General features: G+C 36.9%; 1 pseudogene; it reads right to left on the reverse strand.

Moving 5' to 3' along the window:
• Positions 1 to 5,165: 5,165 nt before the first annotated feature.
• On the reverse strand, positions 5,166 to 5,288 carry Gm25836 (annotated as a pseudogene).
• Between the last annotated feature and the right edge of the window lie 14,678 nt (positions 5,289 to 19,966).

Below are 19,966 nucleotides of genomic sequence, written 5' to 3' on the forward strand. Positions count from 1 at the left end.
TGTTCTCAGTTCAATCTTACTTTTTAAAATATTTACTGTGAAAAATAGACATAACTTCAACATGAAAATTTGTGTTTGTAAGATTCAACATAGTTCTGCTGGTAATTGATTTTATTCACTGTTTCTTATCAAAACCTGGTAATTTAGTGTCATACATGAACTTTTCAAATAGTTATTCTGAAAACCACTTTAAAATGATTGAAATAATTACTTTTCTATGTATGTAAGTAAAACTAAGTGGTGAATATATTCAATATCTGGAATGTTTTACCTGTATCATTATTAGATTACTAATAGAAAATTTCTTTAATAATGAAGGAATGAAAGGAACACGAACTTTCTAAAGTAGAATATAAGTTTTGAAGGTGAATCAGGGTTACAATATTTTTGAGACTTTAAGCATTGCCATATTAAGTATCTTATTTTCATTAGTTCAGAACAGTTTCTAATTTTGAGTAATAAAATTTTTGAAATGTCAAATCTAAAGCTAAGATCTATATTACTTCATCTGACATGATTCATATTCAAGGCCGCAGCTTCAAATCATATAGCAGTGGCTCTGTTACAGAGAACCAAGATTAAATTCAGACTCAGTGCATAGAAAATCCTTTATCAGAATCAATTATTTTACCAGGAGATGTAGTTATCAGATACACAGGAAACATTCTACTCTAAGAAACAAATAGAGCATAGTTACAAATGGTGGAGGGCATGCTTAAATCTCATTTAGTCTAAAGACTAAATCTGGCAGATTAAAAGTTCAGAGCCAGCTACAAAACATTGTGAACTACTTCCTAAAAAAACGAGAGAGATGCAAATGTCAGTGGAAGAATGAAAGGCTCCGAGTTCAACTCTCAGTATCATAAAATGAGGGGAAAAAAATAAAAATAAAGAAATACTTTGGTATTAAGAGCTACCCCTGCTTCATCTTTACATTACTTATATTAACTTATTTTTTCAAAGTCTTATATAAACACATTATAAATTACAAGTGAAGGTTTATCTTTGATTACAAAATGTTCCTAAAATTCTTTTTTTTAAATATTTTTTATTACATATTTTCCTCAATTACATTTCCAATGCTATCCCAAAAGTCCCCCATACCCTCCCCTCCACTTCCCTACCCACCCATTCCCATTTTTTTGGCCCTGGCGTTCCCCTGTACTGGGGCATAAACAGTTTGCATGTCCAATGGTCCTCTCTTTCCAGTGATGGCCGACTAGGCCATCTTTTGATACATATGCAGCTAGAGTCAAGAGCTCCAGGGTACTGGTTAGTTCATAATGTTGTTCCACCTATAGGGTTGCAGATCCCTTTAGCTCCTTGGGTACTTTCTCTAGCTCCTCCATTGGGAGCCCTATGATCCATCCAATAGCTGACTGTGAGCATCCACTTCTGTGTTGTGAACACTTTGCCCCTTCTTAGAATTGGGAACATAACACCAATGGAAGGAGTTACAGAGACAAAGTTTGGAGCTGTGACAAAAGGATGGACCATCTAGAAACTGCCATATCCGGGGATCCATCCCATAATCAGCTTCCAAACGCTGATACCATTGCATACACTAGCAAGATTTTGCTGAAAGGACCCAGATAGAGCTGTCTCTTGTGAGACTGTGCAGGGGCCTAGCAAACACAGAAGTGGATGCTCACAGTCAGCTACTGGATGGATCACAGGGCCCCCAATGGAGGAGCTAGAGAAAGTACCCAAGGAGCTAAAGGGATCTGCAATCCTATAGGTGGAACAACAATATGAACTAGCCAGTACCCCCCTGTAGCTCGTGTCTCTAGCTGCCTATGAATCAGAAATGGCCTAGTCGGCCATCAGTGGAAAGAGAGGCCTATTAGTTGTGCAAACTTTATATGCCTCAGTACAGGGAAACGACAGGGCCATGAAGTGAGAGTGGGTGGGTGGGGGAGTGGGTGGGGGAACTTGTGGGGGACTTTTGGGATAGCATTTGAAATGTAAATGAAATAAGTACCCAATTTAAAAGAAAAAAATAAAAAAATAAACTGTGACAGCTTTGCTCCTGCAGGCAATGCCCAAGAGATTTCATTTTAGGACAGAGTCCTGCTATTAATATGGTTTTCCTGTTATTATTACACACACACACACACACACATACACACACACACACACACACACAGACATACATACATACATACATATATATATATATATATATATATATATATATATATATATATTCTTATGGATGATCCTATAAGAATTGTTAAAATTATATTAGTAAGTATTAAGCTCTTTTATAGTTGGACAGCCATTAAATCCTTTCTGATGTCAAAGCTGCATCGAGAACTCTGCCAATCTTCAAATATCATAGGTTACTGGCTTCTGAGATAGCAACAGGCATATGCAACACAGAGTACATTCCAAGAGGTTGTAAAACCATTAACCAAAGGTCATAAAAAGGAAACTATCAATTTACTATAGGCCCAAGGACACAAAACTATACTTATAACTTAGTCAAAAAAGTTATGGCCTTCAACTGTCCATGAATCAGCAGAGCTAGTGACATGATGAATAGTCTAGCCAGATAATTATTGTTAAAGGGTAGATATATAAATATTCCTTTGTAAACTTCTTACTCAATTTATGTTTTGAATTTGTTTGAATTTCTAGTGAACTTTATAAAGGGGGGAGCTTGGGAGAAACATGTAATATGTTCTAGAAAATGTACAAAAATACTAAAATGTTGACATTGAAGAATATAAAACATTGGCAGGCATAACATTAGAGAGATAGCATTTGAGAACATAGCTTTGGGAGTAAGACATTTGGGAACAAGAACAATGTTACATTATAACAAGGAAAGAACAAGATGAGAAGGATAATGAAGAGTGGAATAACTTAGAAATTATAAGGCAAATTAAAATATTAAGAGGGCAATATGCAGAATTCAGAGTGAAAGAGGAAAAAGAAGCTATAGAGAGCAGAAGGATCAGGCAGGCTTCTTCTTGCCATGGGAAAGGAGAGGTCTTAATAGCAAGGCAGGCTTAGTGTTACTAAATAGAACAAAGCTTTCTTCTTAGAGACTTGGGTTATTTATTTAATAATAAAAGGGTAGAATCTTCTTTTTTTCCTCTATGCAATATAGATATGCTCTTATTTTTTTTTAATCCAGAATGGGTGAGCTTTGTCTGCACTGATGCTTGGTATTTTACTCCATATACAAATATGAATGTGTGTGTGTGTGTGTGTGTGTGTGTGTGTGAGTGTGTGTGTAAGTATGTAATTATGAGATAATATGAAATCTGATTCCAACTGGTTTGAATGAAGATTTATGAATGTGTATGAATGAATCCCAATAAGAATTTATGTAAGTCTAATCCATATTTGCTTGTGTAAAAGTTTGTTCCTTGTGCAAGCATGACTCTCTTCTCCTGATTCAATAGAAGTTTATTGTTCCAAACTTCCCCCTTGCCTGATAAGCAAGAGGAATCTGGACAATAAGGAAAAGGCTCTAGCAATTAATCCTCTAGTTACAGCCCTTTCCCCTTTTCTTCTTAGAGAACTTCGGCAGCAACCTTTTTAGAACTTAGAAAAAAAAAAGAAATAAGAATGGCTAACAACAAGAGCTTGCTGACAGGAGCCTGATATAACAGTCTCCTGAGAGGCTCTGCCAGTGCCTGACAAATACAGAGTAGATGTTCACAGCCATCCATTGGACAGAGCACAGGGTCCCCAATGAAGGAGCTGGAGAAAGTACCCAAGGAGCTGAAGGGGTTTGCAGCCCCATGTGAGGAACAACAATATGAGCTAACTAGTACCCCCCAGAGCTCCCTGGGACTAAACCACCAATCAAAGAAAACACATGGTGGGGCTCATGGCACTAGCTACATATGTAGCAGAGTATAGCCTAGTTGATCATCAATCAAGAGGAGAGGCCCTTGTTCTTGTGAAGGTTCTATGCCCCAGTATAAGGGCTAGCAGATGTCTGCAGCTGGAATCTGTCACTGCAGCTTGGTCTATCAGGCTGCTGGCTCTTGGCCATGATCCCTCAATTATGCAGAACTACATGCCTTTCTGGTCTGGGCCTGACTTCTGATTTTTGCCCACTCTGGGAAGGTGACTTCAGACCACAACATCTCACTCCCTTTGAGAACTTAGCTTGGACAGTTGAAAACTATGTCTATGTAGCACCAGATGGCAGCTGCCATCTCTCTCAGCAGCCACAGGATTTGCAAGGCCTCCTATAGTTAGACTATTCAAGAAGTACCACCTATGAAATGCACTGGGTTTCAGTTCCCCGTGCCCACTGCTGGTGGACTCAATTTCTTCAAGAGATAAAGCTAGGAACCTGCTCTGTTCTAGGGGAGTGAGTGTTCATATGCTTCTCATCACTTTTCTGAGCTTGAATTTTATGCCCCACTTAACAGTACACCAAATGTAATCTTGAGCTTTTCTACCTGGCTTCTTTGTTCCCAGAATAAAGACTCTAAGCCTTAATTATTTATGAATAAACTCCTAGGCTATAAGTTTTGGCTTATCCCCTGACTAGTTCATAATTTATATATCTTGCTTATCCTGTTGTATGTCTGCAGCATGGCTAGTTACTTCTCTTCAGTTTCAATGATCTGTTTCCTCCAAACTGGGGCAAAATCTCGGGTTATTCACTCCCAGAATTCCTGTCTTTACTAGATGTTCTACCTTCAATTTTCTGCCTCAGGCAATAGGCCCTCAGCTTTTTATTGACAGATGATGCTTCCACACAGTACATACAGTACATAAGAGATTCTGTCTACACACAACGGTTTCTTTTTCTTTCTTTTCCATTTATCCACCAATGACTTGTCCTCTTAGTAGCTCCAGAGTATCTTAAATGTCTTGGGTCTTCTCAGGTGTGGTCTCAGGAGTGCTATGCCTTACTAGTGCATTATATAGATAGGCAGTGGTCATGTTGGGCATGGTCTATCTACCATGCCCCAGTCTCTACCCTGTCAACTGGTGGTCATCTCAGCATCACTTCTCATCCAGACCATACAAATGGTCCTATGTGAACATGGTCTGTATCAGATTCACTCCTGTCTGTTTTCCTGAGTCTTTTCCTCTCCAGCATGCTCCCTGTCATGAGAGGCACTGGGGCCTTCTCTTGGACCCTGTGTGGGGATATACTAGTTGTTATCACAAGCTCATTTCTTTCAGGGAATATTAGGTTATTAACCAGATGTTCATAGGTCATAACCCTGAGTCTAGACATAGTATCTTTCCATGCTACCTACGGACACATGTGATACAGCAGTCAAACCAGCAATGCTTCTAGGAGCAGGAAGTTAAATTATTTTTACAGGAATCAGATCTTCATAGAAATTAGAGTGGTAACCATACTTTTTAAATGAAACAATATAGAAAAAGACAATGAGAAAATCCACAACAAATAAAAAAACAAACAAACAAAAAAAACTCTACAAGAACAAAAGCTAATATTTGATTAATTCAATTATAATACACAAGAAAAGGTAAGGACTTTCTTTAGACATTAGTAATTTTTCAATGATCCTTGATCTTGTAAAATCTAGCAAAAATGCTAGATTAAGGAAAGAAATTGTGAGCAACCTGATTTGTTTTATTAAATTGATAGAAGTTCAAGAGCACAAACAAGTATCTATATACATTAGAAATCAAACAGGCTACAATATGTAGGGTAAGATGTTAGATAGAGTAATACAATGTCCAACCAAAGTAGTGTACCAAACTTCTTGATAAATATTTACCTGATCTACAAAATTTAATAAGGAATAAAAATTGAAGATGAAAAATATTTTGTTCAAGATAAAAATATTTTGTTCTATTTAACATTTGGTAAGGTTGTTTATAAAAATTAGACTTTTGGGGGCATTGAGAATTTTACATTCACAAAGATGGTATAAAATAGTTTGACTTTTTATAGAAGCTTTGACTAGTAAGAGAAAATATAAAAACTGTCAAAAAGATATTAGAGGAAATGTGGCTTTCTCAATGAAATGTGGTTAGAAAACTATAGACTTAACTGCAAGAGTCTGAAATGACTTTCACTTTGTTCTCTATAAAATAAATAAATAAATAAATAAATAAATAAACAAATAAATAAATACAAAGATACTTAAATAAAATTAACATGAACTAGTGCAAAGGGCCAAATATAAGACCCGAAGCTATAAAAATCCTGGGAAATATATAAGTAATTTAAGAAATTGTTTGAAGAAAATTTTTGATGTAATCCCAAAATTCCAGAAAAAAAGCAGTGATTACTTCAAATTATGAAAATTTTATAGAACCAAGTAAATAAAAAAGGTGACCTACAAATGGAAAAAAGTATTCTTTCACAGAAATGTAATACACAGAATTCTAAAATAAACAATAAATTATCTGCCCCAAAGAGGAACATGTTCTAATTAGATATAATTTTCATGCAAATATGAAATGAATATGAAAAACAAAATACAGCTTATCTAGCTTTCAGATATTTTACTCATCTCTCGGGTCTAGGGTCTAGTACAAATGGATCCCTGACCAGAAACATTTAGACACACCCATATTCAGCACCTTTTCTGTGACTACATGTTGACCCAACTTTCACTTCAGTCATTCTACTGAAAAGAAATGTTGTGATTGCTGGTTCAGTCTGTGAGTTCCTGACAAACATGATGACTCTCAACTCTTTTGGGGAATGTTTTCTTCCTACTAGGTTGATTTGTTCAGACTGGACATAAGAGTTTTGTGCCTAATATTGCATTTTGTTATGCTGTCTTAGGTTGATATACTTATAAAGCCTGCTCTTTTCCAAAGGAAAGTAGAGGAATTGTGGATCTTGGGGGGGAGGGTTGGGGGGCAGGGAGAGAGGAGGGAGGGATAATATTGTACCAGAGAATAAACAAAATATGAAAAAAATTATCTTCATATTTGTAATAAGATGGATGGAATGTTTTTTGTTAAAAGAAAGAAGCCAAATAATGGGGAGGGGAGCACATACTATTGTCTCTCATATGTAGAAGTTGAAAATGTCAGTGGGACCTCTTCAGGATCGATCCATATCCCCAATGTAGTGAGTCACAGCTAAGGTCACCAGCATTGATTCTTGGACAAATCCTTTATCTCCGGTCTTTTTCTAATCCTAGAGATTACCACCACCTCATCATCCCTGTCAAATGAAGATTCACATTTATTTTTATGGTCAGTTAACCATCTCTCCTCTCCTTCCTCAAGCCTGATCCTGAGTTCCCCATTCCACTCCCCATTCCTCTTCCCTCCCTGTTTCTCCCTCCATTTGCCTTTCATGACTACTGTATTTCCCCTTCTAAGTGAGATATAAACTTCCTTACTTGGGTCTTACTATTTGTTTAGATACTTTGGGTCTGTGGACTGTAACATTGTACAACTATTTTATAGCTAATATACACTTATAAATAAGTACATACCATTTAGGTCCTTTTGGGACTGGGTTTCCTCACTCAGAATAATATTCTCAAGTTCTATCCATTTGCCTGCAAAATTCATGATGTCTTGGGATTTAATAGCTGAACAGTTTTCCATTGTGTAGATGTAACACATTTTTTTTTATCCATTCTTTAGTTGAGGGATATCTAGTTTGTCTTCAGTTTCTGGATATTACAAATAAAGCTGCTATTAACATAGTTGTACAACTTCTGTAGTAAAAAAGAGAGCTCAATGAAGTGATAAAGGCATCAACCAACCCACAAACTTTCAACCCAAAATTTATCCTGTCTCCAATTAATGCAGTCATGTGGGAGGGAGCAGAGGTTGAGGGAATGGCCAACAACCTGTCCAACTTGAGATCTGTCCCATGAGCAAGAATCTGTCCCTGATACTATTAAGTTATGCTTCCAGGTAGGAACATGTCCTCTGAGAGGCTCCACCCAGCAGCAGACTCAGACAGATAGAGACACCCACAGCCAAAATGGATGGAGCTTGGGGAAGCTAATGGAAGAAGAGGAGGAAGGATTGCAAGGGGATAGGAACTCCATAGGAAGGCCAATAGAGTTAACTAACCTGAATCCTTGTCACTCTCAGAGCCTGAACTACCAACCAGATAACACACGTGGGCTGGACATAGGCCTCTCCACTCATATGTAGCAGATGTGCAGCTGTACCTTTATGTGGAGGCTGAACAATGGGAATGGAGGCTATTCTATAACCTTTGCCTATATGTGCAAAATGTTCTGCTATCTGGAACACCTTTTCTGGCCTCAGTGGGAGAGGAAATGCCTAGCCTTCCAGACACTTGAAGTGCCAGTATAGGAGGAGACCCAAGGGAGCCCCATCTGCTCAGACGAGAAGGGAAGGGGGCATGGGAAGAGGATTTTGAGAGGGGATGGCCAGTGAGGTGGGGCAATGAGTGGCATTTAAAGTAAATAAGCAAAACACATAAAATTAAATTTAAAAAAAAATTTCAGAGTGTGGAGATCTTGCCTCATTCCAGGTTTTAGGTGCAATGGTTTTAGTACCCCCCTCCCATCCTGTGAAGTATAATGTTGGCTACAAGTCTCATTCATACATTATTAATTTATTATTATTATTATTATTATTATTATTATTATTATTATTATTATTATTATTATCATTATTGTGTTGAAGTGTGTTATTTATACTCTAGTTTCTTCCTTTTACAATATGGAGATGTTGAACTTTCAAAAAATCAGTGTGACTGTGAAATCAGGATTAATATATTGTATGATATTGAAGTAAATGTGAAAAGAGTTATATTTTATTAGTGTTTGTTGTATACTTGTTCTGAAATACCACATTGTATTGCTTTTAAGTTAGTTTACATGTATATTAAATAAAATAAAAAGAGAATGAGACTATGCATTGTCAAACTGATGATCTTGTTAACATCCGTGACAGAAAATAGAACACTAGGTGTCACAGTCACCCATGAGTTACAATCACAGAAGAAGGTTTGGAAAACTGTTCAGAACTTATGAGGACATTTGTGTTGCTAAGAGATGAATAAATAACTCAGTAGGTAAGAATAGGATAGCATAGGTGCCACTGTAATTAGATTAGGAAGTTGGAATGGACATGTGTTGTAGAATCCAGACAGTAGCTAAAGAGTCAGAAAATAGGCATGATCAATACCCATTGTATAAGTGCACACTTGCATACTGTTCTCTTAGCAAGGGCCTGGTAGATTTCTCATAAACTTTGATCAAAATGTAAGATTTAAGTTATTGCCATGGGCTAAGTGAAAAACAAATCTCAAAACTTAGTGTGAGGGGGGAAATAAAGAAAGATATATGGAGGTGAGTAGATGACAGGCAATTCAAGAGATTAATGTTGGAAGACTGGTTTATTATAAGGGTGTAGAAGCTTAAAAGTGGGAGTTTCATTACTATACTGAGAATGCTATTTGCATATCATAATATCCCATGACTCAGATTTTGACATGTAGCTTTGTATATGTGTATATTCAGAGAGGACATAGATTTACAAATGGTATGAAGAAAAAACACCGAAAAATAATCAAAACTCTATGAGATAATGACAACTTAGAGTAATATTGTGCTCCAAGTCAATAAATTTTCTAAGCCAAAATTGATGGGACAATAATCATTTTATTTTAAACCGGATTCATGAGACTATGAGTATAAAATGGACACCATACTGAAAGAACCAATTTCCTTGATGCTTTAAGAATTTTCAGTTGGAGAATATCTATATATATGATTCTGTTAGCCTATATAAGTTCTTTATAGATGCAGACATTCTTTATAGGGGAAATGCACTGAAGAGAAAAATGTACAATCTTCAAAATGCTTTAAAATTATTTATTAAATAACTTTTTAATTCATTGTAAACAATGTTGTATTTGAAAATAAAGGTAACAAATTGTTTCATATAACATAAACACTATTTGACTTAAAAGGCAGATATATGTAGATAATTTGTACATGCAACATAGGTTAGGAAACATAGTGGTCTCATTTGTGAAATTGTGTTCCTGTCTATACAACAATTCTAAGTGAATTAAAGACAAGTTCAATCCCCTTTCCACTGCCAGAAGTATCTTATTCTTTAGAAATAATTAATGTGTTCAACTTAGAATGCAGATCTATTTGTAACAATTGACATAACATGGACCTTATAAATATTAGTTTGCATTAAATTTCCTACAAGTGTGAAATTGTTCCTTAAAGATGAAGACTTCTATTTATTCCCTAGTATATTTGCAAATTTAGAAGAAACACTAAATATTTAAATAACCTATATAATGAATTTTATATTTTTGTTTAAAATTTAAGAATATAACCCCTAATATTTTATCAAGTTAATAAGTCCAAAATATACAATGCAGATGACCAGGTTTGTAAATAGTAAAGCTGAATTTAAAATTTTAAGCATAAATAGACCATTTTTAATTTTCTATTGCATTTTGTCCTCAAATTCCAATATAATGCTGAAAACTCAAATCAAATTCACACTTTATGGGTTCTTCTACTAAATATTTTCTCCTATACACTACCCTTCATGCAGTATAAGAATTTTATGTGAAAGAGCATAAAAACTAGCACAAACAATATTGAAAACACATGATCTTTTAGAAATTGGCTCAAATGAATGGCAAACATTTATTTACTTCTCTAAATCTTTATAATTTTAGAGAAGAAAAATTGATTTTTTAAAATGAAAATATAGCTATGTTTTCCCTTCCCATTCACCATTAACATTTCCAAATACGTGTTGCTGTTCTTCAAATCCACGTACTATTCTTTCATTTATTGTTGTTGCAAATGTATATGTGTGTGTATACATACACACTTATAAAATTCATATATATATATATATATATATATATAAATATATACACATATGCAATTATATACTTGTAAATATAACTTGTTTAGTAAGAATAATGTTAAGTGTGTTGTTTCCAGGGATTATCCCTAATAGAAATCTGTAATTATTTGCTCAAAACACACAAACAAGCATGGTGTTTATCCCTCATTAAGGAAATATCTTTTTACAAAAGATGGATAAAACTACAGAAAGAAATCAATCAAAATGCTGTTTGGATGTACAGTCTCAAACTGTGGACACATGCACACAACGCTACCACATCTACAGCTCAGGGATCATTCAGGAAAAGGTTGCAGACTATAGGAGCCAGATAATAAAAAAGTTTGCTCTAAGATTGTGTTTCCTAGTAATTTCAGAAGCTGCCCTCATAAAATTTCAACATTGTGGCACTTGAATGTAAGCTGAACATTAGCTTTAAACTCTTCCATGGAAATTGTTAAATACTCTGATTTTATAATTGTCATCAACTTAAAGTACACCTTACATTTAGTGATCTACATATAGAAGCCATTTGGGAGAAGAACTAATTAGTGGATGGTTAAATCAAATAAATTTAGGAAAAGTAGTTGCACATTATTTTTTGTTTGTTTGTATATTTGTTTTTTTAACTAGATATTTTCTTTCTTTTTCCAATTTTTATTAGAAATTTTCTCCATTTACATTTCAAATGCTTTCCCGAAGTTCCCCTATACCCTCCCCACTTCTGCTCCCCTATCTGCCCACTCCCTCTTCTTGGCCCTGGTGTTCCCCTGTACTGGGGCATATAAAGTTTGCAAGACTAAGGGGCTTTTCTTCCCAATGATGACCAACTAGGCCATCTTGTGTTACATATGCAGCTAGAGACATGGGCTTTGGGGGTCCTGGTTAGTTCATATAGTTGTTCCACCTATAGGATTGAAGACACCTTCAGCTCCTTGGGTACTTTCTCTAGCTCCTCCATTGGGGGCACTGTGATCCATCCAATAGCTGACTATGAGCATCCACTTCTGTGTTTGCCAGGCACTGGAATAACCTCACAAGAGAAAGCTATATCAGGGTACTTTCATCAAAATCTTGCTAGTGTATGCAATAGTGTCTTTGTTTGGTGCCTGATTATGGGATGGACCCCAGTTGGGGCAGTCTCTGGATGGTCCATCATTTCATCTCAGCTCCAAACTTTGTCTCTGTAATTCCTTCCATGGGTGTTTTTTCCCAGTTCTAAGAATTGGCAAAGTGTCCCACAGTTTGGTTTTCGTTCTTCTTGAGTTTCATGTGTTTTGCAAATTTTATTCTAAGTTTCTGGGCTAATATCCATTTGTCAGTGAATAAATATCATATATGAATTCTTTTGTGATTGTGTTACCTCACTCAGCATGATATTCTCTAGATCCATCCATTTGACTAGGAATTTCAAAAATTCATTGTTTTTAATAGCTGAGTAGTATTCCATTATGTAAATGTACCACATTTTCTGTATCCATTCCTCTTTTGAGGGACATCTGGGTTCTGTCCAGCTTCTGGCTATTAAGGCTGCTATGAACATAGTGGAGCATGTGTTCTTATTACCAGTTGGAACATCTTCTGGATATATGCCCAGGAGAGGTATTGCTGGGTCTTCAGGTAGTATAATGTCCAATTTTCTGAGGAACCGCCAGAATGATTTTCAGAATGGTTGCACAAGCTTGCAATCCCACCAACAATGGAGGAGTATTCCTCTTTCTCCACATCCTCTCCAGCATCTGCTATCACCTGAATTTTTGATCTTAGCCATTCTGACTGTTATGAGGTGGAATCTCAGGATTGTTTTGATTTGCATTTCCCTGATGATTAAGGATGTTGATCAGTTTTTCAGGTGTTTCTCAGCCATTTGATATTCCTCAGTTGAGAATTTTTGGTTTAGCTCTGTGCTCCATTTTTAATGGGGTTATTTGGTTTTCTGGAGTCCACCTTCTTGATATATATATATATATATATATATATATATATATATATACCCTATCTGATTTAGGATTGGTAAAGGTCCTTTCCCAATGTGTTGGTGGACTTTTTTGTCTTATGGACAGTGTGTTTTCCCTTACAAAAGCTTTGAAATTTTATGAGGTCCCATTTGTCAATTCTTGATCTTAGAGAATGAGCCATTGCTGTTCTATTCACAAATTTTTCCCCTGTGCCCATATCTTCAAGGCTTTCCCCCACTTTCTCCTCTATAAGTTTCAGTGTCTCCTGTTTTATGTGGAGTTCCTTGATCAACCTAGACTTGATCATAGTACAAGGAGATAAGAATGGATCAATTTGCATCCTTCTACATGATAACTACCAGTTGTGCCAGCACCATTTGTTGAAAATGCTGTCATTTTTTCCACTGGATGGTTTATGCTCCCTTGTCAAAGATAAAGTGATCTTAGGTGTGTGGGTTCATTTCTGGCTCTTCAATTCTATCCCATTGGTCTACCTGTCTGTCCTTATACAAGTAGCATGCAGTATTTATCATAATTGCTCTATAGTACAGGTTTAGGTCAAACATGGTGATTCCACCAGATGTTCTTTTATCATTGAGTAGAGTTTTTGCTATCCTAGTTTTTTTGTTATTACAGATGAATTTGCAAATTGCCCTTTCTAATTCGTTGAAGAATGGAGTTGAAATTTTGATGGGGATTACATTGAATCTGCCAATTACTTTCGGCAATATAGCCATTTTTAGTATATTGTTCTTGCCAATCCGTGAGCATGGGAGATCTTTCTATCTTCTGAGATCTTCTTTGATTTCTTTCTTCAGAGACTTAAAGTTCTTATCATACAGATCTTTCACTTCTTTAGTTAGAGTCACGCCAAGATATTTTATATTATTTGTGACTATTGAGAAGGGTGTTGTTTTCCTAATTTCTTTCTCAGCCTGTTTATCCTTTGTGAAGAGAAAGACCATTGATTTATTTGAATTAATTTTATATCCAGCTACTGCACTGAAGCTGTTTATCAGGTTTAGGAGTTCTCTGGTGGAATTTTTAGGGTCACTTATATATACTATCATATCATCTGCAAAAAGTTATATATTGACTTCTTCCTTTCCAATTTGTATCCCATTGACCTCCTTTTGTTGTCTAATTGTTGTGGCTAGGATTTCAAGTACTATATTGAATAGGTAGGGAGAAAGTGGGCAGCTTTGTCTAGTCCCTGATATTAGTGGGATTGCTTCCAGCTTCTCTCCATTTAGTTTGATGTTGGCTACTGGTTTGCTGTATATTGCTTTCATTATGTTTAGGTATGGGCCTTGAATTCCTGATCTTTCCAAGACTTTTATCATGAAAGGTGTTGGATTTTGCCCAGTGCTTTCTCAGTATCTAGTGAGATGATCATGTGGTTTTTGTCTTTGTGTTTGTTTTTATAGTGGATTAAGTTGACGGATTTCCATATATTAAACCATCCATGCATATCTGGAATGAAGCCTACTTGGTCATGTGAATGATTGATTTGATGTGTTCTTGGATTTGGTTTGAGAGAATTTTATTGAGTATTTTTGGATCAATATTCATAAGGAAAATTGGTCTGAAGTTCTCTATGATTTTTGGGTCTTTATATGGTTTAGGTATCAGAGTAATTATGGATTCGTAGATTGAATTGGGTAGAGTATCTTCTGTTTCTAGTTTGTGGAATAGTTTGAAAAGAACTGGAATTAGGTCTACTTTGAAGGTCTGGTAGAACTCTGCACTAAACCCATTGGGTCCTGGGCTTTTTTTGGTTGGGAGACTATTAATGAGTGCTTCTATTTCATTAGGGGATATAGGACTGTTTAGGTCATTAATCTGATCCTGATTTAACTTTGATACCTCGTATCTGTCTAAGAAGTTGTCTGTTTCATCCAGGTTTTCCAGTTTTGTTGAGTATAGCCTTTTGTAGAAGGATCTGATGGTGTTTGGATTTCCTCAGGATCTGTTGTTATGTCTTCTTTTTCATTTCTGATTTTGTTAAATAGGATGTTGTTCCTGTGCCCTTTAGTTAGTCTGGCTAAGGGTTTATCTATCTTGTTGATTTTCTCAAAGAACCAGTTCCTGGTTTGGTTGATTCTTTGAATAATTCTTTTGGTTTGCACTTGGTTGATTTCACCCCGAGTTTGATTATTTCCTGCCATCTACTCCTCTTGGGTGTATTTGCATCCTTTTGTTCTAGAGATTTTAGGTGTCCTTTCAAGCTACTAGTATATGCTCCCTTTTTTTGGAGGCACTCAGAGCTATGAGTTTTCCTCTCAGGAATGCTTTCATTGTGTCCCATAAGTTTGGGTATGTTGTGGCTCCACTTTCACTAAACTCTAAAAAATTCTTTAATTTCTTTCTTTATTTCCTCCTTGACCAAGATTTCATTGAATAGAATGTTCTTCAGTTTCCATGTGAATGTTGGCTTTCTATTATTTATGTTGTTCTTGAAGATCAGCCTTAGTTCATGGTTTTCTGATAGGATGCATGTGATTATTTCAATATTTTTGTATCTGTTGAGGCCTTTTTTGGAGAAGGCACCATGGGGTGCTGAGAAGAATGTATATCTTTTTGTTTTAGGATAAAATGTCTTGTAGATTTCTGTTAAATCCATTTGTTTCATAACTTCTGTTACTTTCACTGTGTCTCTGCTTAGTTTTTGTTTCCAGGATCTGTCCATTGATGAGAGTGATGTATTGAAGTCTCCCATAATTTTTGTGTGAGGTGAAATGAGTGCTTTGAGCTCTACTAAAGGTTCTTTAATGAATGTGGCTGCCCTTGCATTTGGAGCATAGATATTTTCTTTCTTTACATTAAAAATGTAATCCTCTTTCCTGATTTCCCCTGAAAACCCCCTATTCCATCCTTGCCTCCCATTGTTCACCAAGCCACTCACTCCTGCTTCCATGTCCTGACATTCCCCTACACTAGGGCATCTAGCCTTCTTAGGTCCAATGGCCTCTCCTCCCATTGATGCCAATCAAGGCTATCCTCTGCTATATATGCAGTAGAAGCCATTAGTCCCTTCATATGTGTTCTTTGGTTGGAGATTTAGTCCCTGGGAGATCTGGGGTTACTGGTTTGTTCATATTGCTGTTTCTCCTTTGGGGCTGCAAGCTCCTTCACATCCTTCTGGCATTTCTCTACCTATTCCACTGGGGTCCTTGTGCTCAGTACAAAGGTTGGCTGACAGTATCCACCTCTGTATTTGTCAGACACTGGCAAAGCCTCTAAAGAGACAACCATATGAGGCATTTTTCAGCAAGCACTTCCTGGCATCCACAATGGTGTCTGGGTTTGGTGACTGTGTAAGCAATGAATCCCCAAGTGGGGAAGTCTCTGGATGGTCTTTCCTTCAGTCTTTGCTCCATACTTTGTCTCTATCCTTTGCTATCCTTCCCAAAATTACACTTAGGACAAGTGTTGTAGCATTTCTGTCTACTCTACTTGAAATAATCTAATACTGATTCTCATTAGGGTGTTGAATAATGTTTGTCACATTCTCACATTATTTTTCACACAATACTGTCCCTAAAAATTGTTTAAGGGAAGCAACCAACAAAAGAGTCAGAAGGCACTAATATCTCTGCTTACAAAACAATGTATATCCATTCCTCTGTTGAAGAACATCTGGGTTCTTTCCAACTTCTGGCTATTATAAATAAGACTGCTATGAACATAGTGGAGAATGTGTCCTTATTACATGTTCAAGTATCACCTGGTTGTATGCCCAGGAGTGGTATAGCTGGGTCTTCAGGTAGTACTATGTCCAATTTTCTGAGGAACCACCGAACTGATTTCCAGAATGGTTGTGCCAGCTTGCAATAACATGAGCAGTGGAGGAGTGTTCCTCTTTCTTCACATCCTCACCAGCATCTGCTATCATCTGCATTTTTGATCTTAGCCATTCTGACTGGTGTGAGGTGGAATCTCAGGGTTGTTTTGACTTGTATTTCCCTGATGACTAAGGATGTTGAACATTTCTTTAGATGCTTCTCAGCCATTCAGTATTCCTGAGTTGAGAATTCTATGTAAGCTCTAAACCCCATTTTTTTATAGGGTTATTTGGTTTGTTAGAGTCTAACTACTACTTCTTCTTCTTCTTCTTCTTCTTCTTCTTCTTCTTCTTCTTCTTCTTCTTTTTGGACAGGGTTTCTCTGTGTAGCCCTGGATGTCGTGGAACTCATTTTGTAGACCAGTCTGGCCTTGAACTCAGAAATCTGCTGTCTCTGCCTCCTGAGTCCTGGGATTAAAGGTGTGCACCACCACACCTGGCTAGAGTCTAACCTCTTGACTTCTTTGTGTATATTGAATATTAGCCATCTATCAGAGGTGGAGTTTCTAAAGATCTTTTCACAGTTTGTTGTTTGCCATTTTGTCCTATTGACAGTGTCATTTGCCTTAAAGAAGCTTCTCAATTTTATGAGGTCCCATTTGTCAATTCTTGATCTTAGAGCATAACCTATTGGTGTTCTGTTCAGGACATTTTTCCTTGTGCCCATATGCTCCAGGCTCTGACCCACTCTCTTTTCTTTTAGTTTCAGTGCATCTGGTTTTATGTGGAGGATAAAATTTTTACACAAATGAATGGAACTAGAAAATATCATTCTGAGTGAGGTAACCCAATCACAATAGAACACACATTAATTAGTTTTATTTAAGAACACATATTAATTAATATTTTAATTAGAAAATATCCGATTAAAAACAAACAAATATACAAACAAACAAACCAACCAAAAACAATGTGCATCTACTTGTCTTAAATATACTCACTGATAAGTGTATATTAGCCCAGAAGCTCAGAATACCCAAGATACAATTCACAGACCAAATGAAGTCAAGAAGAAAGAAGAATAAAGTATATATATTTTGGTCTGGTTGAAAACAAATGAGCTATAAAACTGGCATAATTGCCTAAACAGCCAAACATATTGGGATGCTAAGAGATGGCACAGCTACTATTCAGCATTGCTTACAAAAGGGAAAGAATTTGAATGCAATGATACAGCTAGCGATGTTTATATATCATGCTTATGGGGAATTATGGGAAGTGACTTCTGTTTGCATAAGCCATATAAACAAGGAGTGTCACAGTAGTCCGGGACTCCGCGGGACCTAGGAAATTAGTCTGAACAGGTTAGAGGGTGCGCCAGAGAACCGGACAGCTTCTGAGACGGGCGGAAGCACAGAGCCGCTGAGGCAGCACCCTTGGCGGGCCACAGGACCAGAGGACAGGTGTCCCCCTGGCTTGGGAGGCGGCCTCAGCCTCAGCAGCAGCGGTCGCCATCTTGGTTCCAGGACTCCCTGGAACTTAGGAATTTAGTCTGCACAGGTGAGAGTCTGCACCACAGAAGCTAACAGCTTCTGGGAACTGCCAAAGCAACACAGCTTCTGAGAGAGGCCCTGTTTTGGGCCTTCTTCTTCGACCAGGAGGAGGTCCAAACACAAGATATCTGCACACCTTCCCTGTAAGAGAGCTTGCCAGCAGAGAGTGCTCTGAACACTGAAACTCAGAGTAGAGAATCTGTCTCCCAGGTCTGCTGATAGACGGTAACAGAATCACCAGAAGAACAATCTCTAAACAGAGTCAACTATAACTACTAACTCCAGAGATTACCAGATGGCGAAAGGTAAACGTAGGAATCCTACTAATAGGAACCAAGACCACTCACCATCATCAGAACCCAGCACTCCCACTTCGCCCAGTCCAGGGCACCCCAACACACCCGAAAACCTAGACCTAGATTTAAAAGCATGTCTCATGATGATGGTAGAGGACATCAAGAAGGACTTTAATAAATCACTTAAAGAAATACAGGAGAACACTGCTAAAGAGTTACAAGTCCTTAAAGAAAAACAGGAAAACACAATCAAACAGGTAGAAGTCCTTACAGAAAAAGAGGAAAAAACATACAAACAGGTGATGGAAATGAACAAAACCATACTAGACCTAAAAACGGAAGTAGACACAATAAAGAAAACTCAAAGTGAGGCAACACTGGAGATAGAAACCCTAGGAAAGAAATCTGGAACCATAGATTTGAGCATCAGCAACAGAATACAAGAGATGGAAGAGAGAATCTCAGGTGCAGAAGATTCCATAGAGAACATCGGCACAACAATCAAAGAAAATGGAAAATGCAAAAAGATCCTAACTCAAAATATCCAGGAAATCCAGGACACAATGAGAAGACCAAACCTACGGATAATAGGAGTGGATGAGAATGAAGATTTTCAACTCAAAGGACCAGCAAACATCTTCAACAAAATTATTGAAGAAAACTTCCCAAATATAAAGAAAGAGATACCTATGAACATACAAGAAGCCTACAGAACTCCAAATAGACTGGACCAGAAAAGAAATTCTTCCCGACACATAATAATCAGAACAACAAATGCACTAAATAAAGATAGAATACTAAAAGCAGTAAGGGAAAAAGGTCAATTAACATACAAAGGCAAGCCTATCAGAATTACACCAGATTTTTCACCAGAGACTATGAAAGCCAGAAGAGCCTGGACAGATGTTATACAGACACTAAGAGAACACAAATTCCAGCCCAGGCTACTATACCCAGCCAAACTCTCAATTACCATAGATGGAGAAACCAAAGTATTCCACGTCAAAACCAAATTCACACATTATCTCTCCACGAATCCAGCCCTTCAAAGGTTAATAACAGAAAAAAACCAATACAAGAACGGGAACAATGCCCTAGAAAAAACAGGAAGGTAATCCCTCAACAAACCTAAAAGAAGACAGCCACAAGAACAGAATGCCAACTTTAACAACAAAAATAACAGGAAGCAACAATTACTTTTCCTTAATATCTCTTAACATCAATGGTCTCAACTCCCCAATAAAAAGACATAGACTAACAAACTGGCTACACAAACAAGACCCAACATTTTGCTGTTTACAGGAGACACATCTCAGAGAAAAAGATAGACACTACCTCAGAATAAAAGGCTGGAAAACAAATTTCCAAGCAAATGGTATGAAGAAACAAGCTGGAGTAGCCATCCTAATATCTGATAAGATTGACTTCCAACCCAAAGTCATCAAAAAAGACAAGGAGGGGCACTTTGTTCTCATCAAAGGTAAAATCCTCCAAGAGGAACTCTCACTTCTGAATATCTATGCGCCAAATACAAGGGCAGCCACATTCATTAAAGAAACTTTAGTAAAGCTCAAAGCACAC

Source organism: Mus musculus, chromosome 4 (genome assembly GCF_000001635.26).
Source record: "Mus musculus strain C57BL/6J chromosome 4, GRCm38.p6 C57BL/6J".
Lineage (NCBI taxonomy): Eukaryota > Metazoa > Chordata > Mammalia > Rodentia > Muridae > Mus > Mus musculus.